We start from the raw sequence: 12,297 nt of genomic DNA on the forward strand, positions 1-12,297 counted from the left end.
GCCTGCAGCGCTTAAAAAAAAAAAAAAAAGAAAAGAAAAAACAAAAAAGAAACTCCCGGTCAAGGTCTGGGCTAGGTGTTTTCAAGTTCTTCCTTTGCCTCTTTTCCAATGAATTGAAAATAAGGGATCTCGCAGAATTTGCAAAATAAGGAAGTTGATTTTATTTGAAGTCAAATGATAGTGCAAATTAAACAGGTATGTACCGTCACGATTGACAGGATCACATGAGTGAAGATTCTAAGAGATAAGGAGTGTTGCTGGTATCTTCTTTTTTATGGGGACTGTGGATGAGAACTAGAAAGAAGCTGCGTCTGCAGAGGCTGACTGGCTGATTAGAACTGGGGTACTTCCGAGAGATGGGGATGTTGAGGGTCCAGAAACTAATTTAATTACCTTATTTTGGGCTAGTTCTAGCCCCACCCCCACCCCCAGTATCCATTCCTTGCCACCTCTGTGGTGGAAATAACCTTTTAGAATCTACTAACTTAGTAGACCACCAGCTTCCACCAATCCAAAAGCTCAGAATAGCATCTTGGTTTCTCACATCTTGCTGTACCTTCCTCTCTGATGTACCCACCAATGTATTTTAACCTTGTCTTACATAACTTTCTTTGTTCTGTAAAACTATAAAAACTTAATGAAACTGCTTCCATGTTGGAACATGGAATTTGGGTTAACCTAGATCTGTGTTCCTGAGCCTTGGTCACTCAAGACAGATCCAGAATAAACTCTTATTCCATTTAGGATGAGAGTTGTGGGTTTTTTGTTTGTTTGTTTTGTTTTGTTTTTAATGTGGACATCACAACGTGGGGATCTGAGGCAGATCCACTTTTCACTGGAAAACTCAATGGGAGCCCAGCACCTGCATGGATCCATTGAGTCCAGACCATCTGGTGTTGTTTTCTCATGGATTTTCCAGGGAACATCTTTATAAAGACCCTTCCATGTACTGGGCTGGCAGATACAAAGAGATGCTTGTGTCTCTCAACCTGACTACCAGACTGTTGAAAGAATGGACACCAAGGATATGGGGTTTCCTTTGGAATCTCATGCTGGGAGATGGAAGGGGCACCATCCAGAGGAGTAACTTGTCTCCCTGAAGGTTATTTCAGTTTGAACATCTTGTCAGACCATCTTAGAGGATGAAGCTAAGACTCAGCTGATGTTGAACCAATGGCTTGTGTGGCTGTGTCAGGGTGTTCTGTGTAGCCTGGGTTAGCTGAAGAAAGAAGGCATTCCACCATCAAATTTTGAAGCCTATGTGGCAGCAGGAAGGTCCAGCCTCTCTGATGGACTGAGCCAAACAGCCTTACAAGGACTGATTTATTGATTGTTACACTAAGTGTTTCCTTATACCAAGTTCCCTAATCTAATTTATATCTCTTACTAAAGGAAAGCATCACAGGCCCTCATGACTTTAGAACTTTATTATGTATCATTTGCAATACACAATAATATAAAAGCCTCAGGTGTGCCTGAGGCATCTTGTGACCAAAGTCAAGGGATGGCTGCAACCTCCTTCAGATAAACAGTTCTACAAATCACGGAAACAATCACTGTTTTCCACAAGGATTCTTTGCTGTTTACCACAATGATTCTTCAAAGTTGGGTGTTCATTCTTATGTCTGTCCCAGATACAGTGTCTCTGCTAAATTCCTACAACATGACTGCACCTTGGGAAGGACTGGTTGGATGTGCGCTTCCTTGGTCCTCTATTCAACTTTGATCTTACTTCAGGACCCTAAAGTAGACTTGAGAAGTTCGCTGGATCTCTGTCCTCCCTTCCCAAAGTGAGCACATGAAATAAATCTTTTTTTCCCCTGCTGTCCATGTTTAATTTGGTTCTTTTAATTAATTGTCTTGTTGTGGAAGGGTAGCCAGACCTGATTGGTGCAAATTGGGACACCCAAGTTACCTGTTAGAAAATAGTCTGGGACAATAGAGGGAGGGGGGTGGAGAGGAGAGAGAGAAACAAACCACTCCTCCCTCGGCCGTTTAGAGAGAAAGGGACAGACAGACAGAGAGAGAGAGAGAGAGAATATACCAGCTTAAATTTATGTGACAAATGTCATATTTGTTTCAACCTTCTGTGTTACTAAGCATTCCTCACATCCTAAAAAATAAAGAAACTTTCTACCCTTTAATTTTTCTCAACTGGGTGCACTTAATTTCATGTCATTGTGTCATGTGTCTATGGTAATTGTTTTCAATATTTTTGGTTTTTTCATGTTTTTGTGCCAATATTTGGAAATATTAAATGTTTCAACAAATATCCCATTGTCTGGGAGCTCAGACTTCCCCCTAGCCACTTAGGGCTTCTGATGCCCTTAAGGCAGTGATTTTTCAACCTTCCTAATGCTGGGACCCTTTAATAGAGTTCCTCATGTTGTGGTGACCCCAAACCGTATAGTTATTTTCATTGCCACTTTATAACTGTCATTTTGTTAGTTGTGAATCACAATGTAAATATCTAATATGCAATCTCAAAGGGGTCACAACCCACAGGGTGAGAAACCACTACGTTAAGCCAATAGGCTAAGGAAAAACAGTGTTAGGAGGGGTGCTTGGTGCAGATTACCAAAGGGAAATTGGGTTGCTTCTCCATAATGGAGGTAAGAAAGACTACGTCTGCCATGTCCTGAGATTAATGTCATGGGGAACTTCCTTCTACATGTTTCCTGAATGCCAGTGTACCAGCTACTGCTCTACATCAGTGATGCTTAATAGAATTTATGGAGATGATGAAATTGTTCTGTGTGTGTCCTGCCCACAAGCCACAAACCACAAACCACAAGCTGCTCCTGAGCTCTTAACATGTGACTAGTGCAAGAGAGAGTCTGAACTTTAAAATTCATTACATTATATGGAAATTAAGCAGTTACACATAGTTAAGAGCTGCCCTAAAGTAGAGAACCATCAGTTAAAAGCATTAAGTCCTTGTTCTTGTTGGTTTCCAACTGTAAATGAGCAGGCAGTGAAGGGTGAGGCCAACAATAAACAAATGAGGAGATGAATCCATAAATAGCATGTTTAGTGCTACAGAAAATATAAAGGTAGAGTAGATAACAAGGAGATGTACAGTATTTTAAAATAGGTTTTCACGGGGCTGGAGAGGTGGCTCAGTGGTTAAGAGCACTGGCTGTTCTTCCAGAGAACCCAGGTTTGATTGGAACTCACAACCCTTGTAACTCCAGCTCCAGGGGTTCCTCTTCTGGCATTCATGGAAGCTGTATCCACTGTGTGGGATACATAGGCTTATGCAAACAACGCATCCAGACACAGAACCCACTTCTTCAGAATTCTAACATAGACTAAAGACCAGCAGCCTTCTGGGGCTTCCCTGGGACTCCAACACCAGATCGAGACTGCTGAGACATCCAGCCTTGTGGATTGAACAGCAATCAGATCCTTGGCCTCTCTCTCCATTGCTGGCCAGACCACAATGTGTAAACCACTCTAATAAATCATAATACACACACACACACACACACACACACACACACACACACACACACACACACATATATATATGATCAGTTCTGGTCCTCTAGAGAATTGGCAAATACACTCAACAGGCTCCTACAGGTTTTGCTATTAAATAAAAAAAAATGTAATTATATGCCATATGTTAAATAGCTAACATATACAACCTGCCTGGGCATTCAAGCTCTCCGGCTTTGCTTGTCTTACCTACTTCACAGAAGGGAATTTTCCGCAAAAGACATAGATCATCTTTGTGTCACTATTGTGATCAAAATACACAAGAAACAGAAAAGATTTAAGAGCTGTAGGGTTGGGACAGCAGTGATGGCCCGCCATGATTAATAGTGTTAAACTGTTGCTCCTGAGTAGGATGGCGAAGATACTTATAAAATCCCAAGCTGAAGGCTACTGACCTTGGCAGCTCAGGTTGAGCTGCAATTTCCTGACTGAATGGGTGGGTCTGCTGCCCTGAGATAGAAGATACATAATGGCAAGGGAGACCCAAAGGAGGCAACAGATTCACACAATAGTTTCACAACCCTTTCAAATCCAATAGGACCAATTATAAGCAAATGTTTTTATCTTCTAATTGTGGCCCTATGGACATTCTTCTTTTTTGAGAATCTATAAATTTGCTTGTAACATTTATTTTGGATGACTAATTGGATATACGACCCTTCTGTCTCATCAACCCCTATACTCCGATGGCAGATGTGTGCCATCACACACAGATGTGTGCTTTATTTCTCAAACGGCACTTATTGACATATTCAAAACAGTCTTGATGTTAAATTTAAGTAAAAGCATCATCATCGGATGTGGACGTGACTCAATAAATAGTTATTGAATGCTTTTTGTCTTTAAAGTGAGGAGACTTGTAGGGGGCGCCAGCGTGACATGATACTGTCATTTACAAATTTTGGGTCACATGCATAGCTATCCTGGGATGCATGTCGCCTATGGGTCTCAAATTGGATACAGCTGCTAAAGAATAACGCAATGAAGATATACCCAGCTATAAATCAAGATGAGAGGTCATGGAGGTGGAGAAGGAACTCAGATGGAGACAGAGAGAGCTCTGTAAATCCTGGTAGCCTACAATGATGTAATCTATCAAATTGATTGCCGTGATTCATTTCGACAGAAGTGATGTAAGTGCACCAAGGCTAGAGTTCTGGTTCTGGCAAGGGCCACATCACAGCTCCTGAGCCTCAGCAAGGACACGGAATAGTACAGGAAGAACTGGCCCTTGTTGGAGTCACAAGGCCATGGGAGTTTAGCAGGTGGCTCCTGCTCAGCGATTTAACCCAGGATCCGGCGCTCCCTGGTGTGGCCTTCAACCAAGCTGTACTGGAGACGTCTGCTCAAATCAAGCTAAGGGAGTCTACAAAGGTACCCTGATATTTCAAAGACCCCTGCCTTTTCCCCTGTCCATTTCCCTTACCAGTCTAGAGTTTGCTTATAGCTAGCATGGTTTAGCTATGCACCATTAGTTAGCATGGTTAGCTACACACTGTTAGCATGGTTTAAACTCCTCTTCTGTTTTGGGGGAACTATGTTAACACTAAAGTGAGTCCTGCCTTTCAGGGCAGAAAGCAGAATCCCACCGTGCCTGCTCCTCTGTAGAGATGGCGAAGACTAGAGACCAGCGCCATGGCATCCATTAGCTGTCACTCAAGACCTGTCATTTGGAAATGAGCAAAACCAGGCAGTGACAGGGTATGGGATGATTTATCATGCAGACGTGGTGAGGCTCAGGCCCAGCTTTGGAAGAACAGAAACACAAAGGGGGCAGTGGTGCAGATTAACATGCAGAGCTCCACAGAGCTTCGGCAGGGGCTTCCAGGGAAAACCAGCTCTGTGGTGGGATAGAGAGGGGTCTTGTGTTCATGGAGTTGGAACTCCCCTTATAAAAGTCAAACTATCTCTTTAATCAACTGCCTATTGTGCCTCAGCAAATAGAGTTAACTTCATTTGGGTTTAATTAAGAGCCCCGAGGACTACACTGATTGAAGATCATGCTCCTGAAAAAGGGCCACATTCCTTGCAAAACACAACCTGCTGTGTGGGGTTCCTGACACCAGCTTTTGCATCCTCAATTCACACCCTCCTGGGGGGCTACCTGCAGGGGTTTTTTGTTTTATTTCATTTTTTTCTTGACATAAAGTCTCACTTTGTAGTCAAAGCTGGTCTTGAAGAGATTTTCCTACATGGCACCCTGAGATTACAAGTATGCGCCACCATATTGTTATGATTTGGATCCCAAATATCTTCCAAAGGCGTATGCGTTGAAGGCTTTGTTCCAAGATGATTGTGTATTGGGACGTGGTGGACCTTTGGGGGAAGGAGGGCTTAGGGGAAGGAAGTTAGGCCATTGGGGGGTGTTCTTTTTAAAAAAAAAAAAGACTTAAAAAAATGTTATGTCTGAGTATTTTGCTTGCATGCATGTCAGTGCATAAAACATGCATTCCTGTTGCCCACAGGTGCCAGGAGAGGGCACTGGTCCCTCTGGAACTGGAGTTATGAATTGTTGTGAGCGGCCATGTGGGTTCTGGGAATCAAACTCAAGTCCTCTGCAGGAACAAAAAAAAGATGTTCTTAATTGCTGAGATATCTTTCCATCTCATTGGGGGTATGACGTCGAAGGGAATGTTTACTCTCGTTGCTTTCTGGCCACCATGAGGTGAGGCGCTTTACAACCTACCTTGTTACGATGGCTGTCGCACCCCCCCCCCCCCAAAAGGACAAGCCAAAGGACCATGAACTGAAACCTCTGAAATAAAGAGCCCCTTCAGCTAGCACAGTCTTTTATCACAACAGCAGAACAAAACTAAGACAAATACCACGGCAAAAAGCAACTTAGGGGAGAGAAGGGTTTATTTGGCTTAAAATCACAGGTTATAGTCCATCACGTGGGCAGGAGATTAGAGACAGCTGGTCACATCACCTCTGTGGTCAACAGGATGGAAAACCAGATGCGCCCATGCCGCCTGCTTGCTTCTGGTCATTGTTCAGCCAGCTCTTTTCTTTTTACTCTTACACAGTTCAGAATCCTGCTTGTGAAATGGTTCTGGGATTCACGCAGGACTCAGGACCATGTTGCTGTCTCATTCAGAAGAGATGCACGATTCTTAGAAATTGTCCACAGGACCCATCATCATGATGCCGTTCAATTCCAGCCTCTGCTTTTTTCATCATCACCACGTGGAATTGCTATGAGAAAGCCCTGGGGGGTGGTGTGGCTCTTGCTGCCAAAGGCCATTTGAATGACTTGGTAAAGATGCGGGAACTGGCCACCAGGAGCTGGGTCTTCTGATGGAATTTGGAGACATCCTCTTCCAGACGACCCAAGTCCAGAACCAGCTAGCCGAGAGGCTGCGGTCTTTTCACCGTGAGCTGCTTGCTCTGCTGCAGCAGAAGGTAGGGCTGCACCCTGAGTATCTGAGAGCTGTGCTGGAGAAACACCAGGCAGGACAGAGGAGCACAGGAAATGCCCTGGACAGGAGTGGGGAGCAGCTGGAGAAGCTCCTCAGGAAGAGCCAGGTACACCGACCATGCTCTGCCTTCTTCAGCATCAACTATTTAACTAAGATTGCATTCCTTATATAAAAATAAATAGGTGCACGCACATCTTTAGTATGTTAACACATGTTCGTCTTTTATGAATGCTAAAATGATATGTATACCAAAGTGTTTTAAAACAAATTTATGATTTATTATAAATATATTATAAGGGAATGTTTGATTTGTACATCTGTTTTATCTCCCTAAATAACCTGGGGTCACATAAAAATTTTTTAATGAAGAAGATTGCTCCTAGAAAACTTTAGAATTCCCCCGATTTCTCCTCTCTTTCCAAGACTGGAGTGTTTTTAATTTCAGAGGAAGTGGGCCCCTCCTACAGTCCTAAGGCAACAAAGCACCCATACTCTTGACCTGGTTGACAAGTGAGCCTGCTAGCCAAGTCTACTCCATCAGCTGCTCTAAATGCTTTAAAAAAATCTGGTTTTTAAACAGTTGAAAAACTAAAAAAAAATACAATGTGAGAAGTAAAAATTATACGCTGTCCTAATTTTTGTCCATTTGATACAAACTTGGACATGGATTCTAACCTATAAAAGCAACCAAATTGTTGCTTTTGGTCATGGTTTCATCACAGCAAAATAAAGAAGCAACCTAACATTTACGAGATGAAATGTCCACATGCAGAAGCTAAGTCTTGTTGGAACACAGCCACACTTAATTATCGGCAGTGTCCACGGCTCTACAGTGGCAGAGCTGAACGCGTACCGTAGAGACAGCACGTCCGGAAAAGTCTCCAACAATGTTTGCCGGCTGGTCCTTTTCAGGAATCTGCTGGACCCTGTTCTACATGAATTAGGGGTAATTCTAGTCTCCATCCACCATTTGTTACTGTTGTTACCGTTATTAGTGTTAAGAGGGAATGAAACCCAGTTTGGGGCCAGTGAACCACAAGGTCAAGCCTGACCTAAAACAGTCAGGGAGGAGAGAGGTGTTTTCCTCTAATGGAAAGAGGCATGAGGATGCTTCCTTCTTACTTGGGCAAATGCATGTAAGGCTGCAACATACAGAGTTGTGCCAGCTGACTTCGAGTCACTAGGGAAAAGGCAATCATGGAAAAATCTAAGCTGTTAGCCAACCCAGCCCTTCCTACTTCTAGATATCTTTTCATATACAAAATGATTATTATCACAGCTTGGGGATTATGTTACCTGTTGTCAGGTTTGTCCTAAAATACACGAGGGGAGAAATTTTTTTTTCTGTTATGACATGTTCTCTATTATTGATGACTCACAAAACTGTGAGCAGTTATGAGCATCATCTGTAATTATTTTGACATTACATTTTAACCTTAAAAATACACAAGTTTACGGCTCATGAAATGTACACGTGATCTGACTTTCTGTCCTTCATTTTTGCAATACCATAAAGATTTCCAAAGATACGTAAAGGAAACTGCCTCCTTTCAGAGATTGTTCTAACAACTACTTCATTGATGCAAATCTCCCCTTTATTTCACAGTGTCATAGAAATCCAAATCTGTTTGTTCTTTCAGTCTCAAATATTGGCTGTACTGATTCCAAACAAGACTCGAGGGGGTTTGCAACAGAAGTTCTATGTAGTGGGTACTGAAACTGTGAATAAAGCATTATTTTTCCTCACTTAACCAAATGAGTATTTGAATCCGAGATGTTCTGTGTTTGTGATTTGTTTGCAACTCCACTTACCACACTTGGTTATTTTTTCCCCCTGTGATGTCATTTACCTGCACATTGTGAAATTCTGGTGCACTGACCACGGCTTGATTCCTGTGGTCAATCTGTCTGTCCTCTCACCTGCGTCAAACCGGCTTCCATTCCAGCTCGGCCACAGTGACATCTTGCGCAATCCGGAGGGGCGCCGGCCCCTGCCTTGAGCAGAGAGGCCAGTGTGTGACTGTGTTGGCTCATTTGGAATTCAGCTCTGAAATACATTCTGTTGGGCAGTGAGAGCAGTGTTCCATGCCTATGACAGGAGTTTTCAAGTGGAGAGGGGGACGGTTCCGCAGTTAAGAGCGCTTGTTACGCTCAGAGGACCCCGCACACGAAAACAAGGCCGCTCCTAACCACCCGTAACTCTAGTTAGGAACTACAACTTTCCTTTCCAGCCTCCACAGGCACCAGGATGCATGTGTTCAGACATATGCATACATTTAAAAATTAAATAAATCTTAAGAGACAAAGAAGCCCCAATATCCCTGGGGACTCCTTGAACAGAGTTGCCTAGGTACTTTATTTAGTGGGAATCTATAGCTCTCCAATCAGTTCTTTCTTTCTTTCTTTTTTTTATCAGTTCTTTCTTAAGTATCAATATATTTGTTTCTCATTTCCTAGAACAAAAATACTAGGAAAGAGGGATTTTTAAGCTAGTCCAGGAAGTGGTTCCTGCAGCCCCCTTACTTTGAAAAAGAAGCCTTCCCGGAGGTGGCACTTCACAGAGAGTAAGAGCACCTCTGGACCGGGCTCTCCTGAATCCAGTTTTCCCCGTAGCAGACCCACCCTCCCCGTTCCTCTGTCTCTCTTGAGAGCCTCATTTGCACCAGCCAACATGTCACACGTGGGGACTCATTGTGCAAACCAACCAGAGGATAGATGGACAAGCGTTTCTACAGAGCGGCCAGCTTTATAGATTTGAGGCTTAAATTCCTTTCGGCAAAACCTCAGTTATTTCTTAGTTACAGCGCAAACTGAGGCTGAGCGTTGTCAAGAGGCTATTAGGAGAGGCAAAGTGGTGTGGCGTGGGAGTCCTGGGAACCGAGCTGGAAAGAAAGGAGAGGAAGGAACCCAACCAGGACAAAACTGCGCTAGCCTGGGGACCAGGGGCTCATCAAGGTTGCCACGTCACCACCTGGAGTAGCAGTGACCACATGGTGGCTCCAGTAGGTTGTCCCTGGAGGAAGAGAACCACAAAAGTGCTGGCCACACAGCCATTCTGTGGCTAATTTATTTATTTTTTTTTTAAGACTGGTTTTCTCTGGGTAACTCTGGCTGTCCTGGAACTTACTCTGTAGACCAGGCTGGCCTTGTACTCAGAGATCCACACCTGCCTCTGCTTCCTGAGTGCTGGGATTAAAGGTGTGTGCCACCACTGCGTGGCATAGCTAAGGATTTTTAAAGAATAAGAAACTCACTAAAGGTCACACAAGGACTTTGACTACACATCCTGGCTCTAAGTCCTGTGCTCTTTTTGATCTGTAACAGAAGGCCTGGTCTGTCCTCAGTTAGGTTTTCCTTAGGTCTGCAAAGCCACTGAGCCAGGAGGCACAGCAAAGCTGCTGAAGGTTCCGACGCGTTAGGCTACACGTCACTCTGAGCAACTCCTCCAAATTCCCTGGCTTGTTTCTATAGTTACACTGTGCTCTCTCAGCGCCAGGTCTCAGGGGCTGATGCTGACCAGGTCCCTACATATTGGGTTCTCTGACATTGTTACAGCATACACTAAGGCCAGGAAGAGCTGACCCTTGTACAATCATGTTACACACTAAAACACATCACACCAAATATTCAAGTCAGTGACACCCTTTATCAATCACTTAATTTTTAACGGGCTATAATCCAATACAATATATATATTGAGATAAGGGTTCATTACAGAGCCCATTTCTCCATCTTCCTGCCCAAGCCTCCTGGACACTGGACTGACAGGCTGGACCACCCTACCAGGCTTACTAGGGAGAGTAAGGCAGGGCATTGGGAATTGGTAGTTAGCTTGAGCAACAGAATGAGATGCTATGTCAAAAAAAGAAAGAAAGAAAGGAAAGGAAGAAACTACAATATAGAAAATGGAAATAGTTATGGGGGACTAAGGCAGAGTGGGAAGGTGGTGGCTAAGTGTCACATGAATCCCAAGAATCTTCTAATTTAGGGCTAGCACTAAAGATAACCATATCACTCCCGTGAACCACACCTTCCTTAAGTATTTTCAGCTTCTTTTGATTTCATTATATCTTTAAAGATTTTATTACTTTTATGTGCAAACCTGTGTGTGTGTGTGTGTGTGTGTGTGTGTGTGTGTGTGTGTGTACCCCCATGTACATGCAGATGTCTACAGAAACCAGAAGAGGGAGAGAGGGAGTTGGATCCACCAGAGCTGAACTTGCCAGCCACCAGATTGGGGTCTGGGAAGTGAACTCTAGTCCTCTGGAGGAGCAGTGTTCTAGTTTCACTCTGTGCTGTATAAAACACTCTGATAAACAGCAACTTGGGGAAGGGGAGGGTTTATTTGGCATACACTTTCAGGTTGAGGGAAGTCAAGACAGGAACTCAAGGCAGAAGCCATGAAGGAATACAGATTACTAGCTCACTCTTTAGGTTGACCCCTGGCTCGATGTTTAGCTAGCTTTTTTTTTTTTTTTTAATACAGTCCAGGACCACCTGCCCAAGGAATGATGCCACTCATAGTGGGCTGGGTCCTCCAGTGTCAATTACCAATCAAGACATTCTGGGACAGACACATCCTCAGACAAACCGGATCTAGGAAATTCCTCTACTGCGGCTTCTCCTCTCATAGAATTCTAGGCTTGAGTCTAGCTGACTCAAGAGCTCTGTACCTCTGAACCATCATTCCAACTTCTAAATAAAGTGTTAAGAGGACTATATCACTAGGAACCACAAAACTAGGGAGGCTGCCTTGTAGCGGCAGTTTACACAGGTGCCTTTTCCATAATGATCCTGGGGATGGATTTCCTTGGGGGAGAAAGACTGAAATTTAAACCAATACAACACAAACGAGCAAACAAGCAAATAAAATCTGATGGGCTAGGGATGTAGCCTGGTTGGTAGAGTGCTTGCCTGGCATGCAAGAAGCTCTGGGTTTGATCCCAAGTACCTCATAAAACCAAGCCTCCCTGCACTTGGAAGGTGGAGACAGAAAGATCAAAAGTTCATGGCCATCCTTAGCCACATAGCAAGTTAAGCCTGGGCTAGTGAGTCCCTGTCTCTAAACAAATAGGTAACTTTAATAGATGGACATAAGCGAATTTATGTTTCACCACTACCATTCTAATCATTTTCATTTACCGTTAAAGCCACAGCCTCCGGGGCTGGATAATGCTGGATAATGTCGGGAGACCTCAAGGTGAGTCCTCCTGGAAGCTGCCACCAACCCTCAGGGCCTGCCAGCCACGCTGCCAGAGTGGAGAGCAGACTTCCGGGCCTCGGGAGGGAGGGGCCTCGGGTGGGGCGGGCCGGCGGGGGAGGGGCTTCTGGAGGGAGGGGCCTCTGGAGGGAGGGATCTCGGGGGTGGGGTGGGGTG

General features: G+C 44.1%; 2 long non-coding RNA genes across 3 annotated transcripts; one reads left to right on the forward strand and one right to left on the reverse strand.

The window, feature by feature from the left end:
- Positions 1-20: 20 nt before the first annotated feature.
- LOC121823391 (uncharacterized) lies at positions 21-8,688 on the forward strand. 2 transcript variants are annotated; one of them, XR_013045400.1, is made up of 4 exons: positions 21-1,790; positions 4,628-4,875; positions 5,967-6,166; positions 6,528-8,688. It is a non-coding gene; the product is annotated as an uncharacterized LOC121823391 (long non-coding RNA). The 2 variants fall into 2 exon arrangements; XR_013045399.1 differs by lacking the exon at positions 5,967-6,166.
- LOC143269064 (uncharacterized) lies at positions 6,274-12,228 on the reverse strand. The gene is made up of 2 exons (XR_013045401.1): positions 12,063-12,228; positions 6,274-8,979 (listed from the first exon to the last, which is right to left on the reverse strand). It is a non-coding gene; the product is annotated as an uncharacterized LOC143269064 (long non-coding RNA).
- Positions 12,229-12,297: the final 69 nt, after the last annotated feature.

This window comes from Peromyscus maniculatus, chromosome 17 (assembly GCF_049852395.1).
Source record: "Peromyscus maniculatus bairdii isolate BWxNUB_F1_BW_parent chromosome 17, HU_Pman_BW_mat_3.1, whole genome shotgun sequence".
Classification (NCBI taxonomy): Eukaryota; Metazoa; Chordata; class Mammalia; order Rodentia; family Cricetidae; genus Peromyscus; species Peromyscus maniculatus.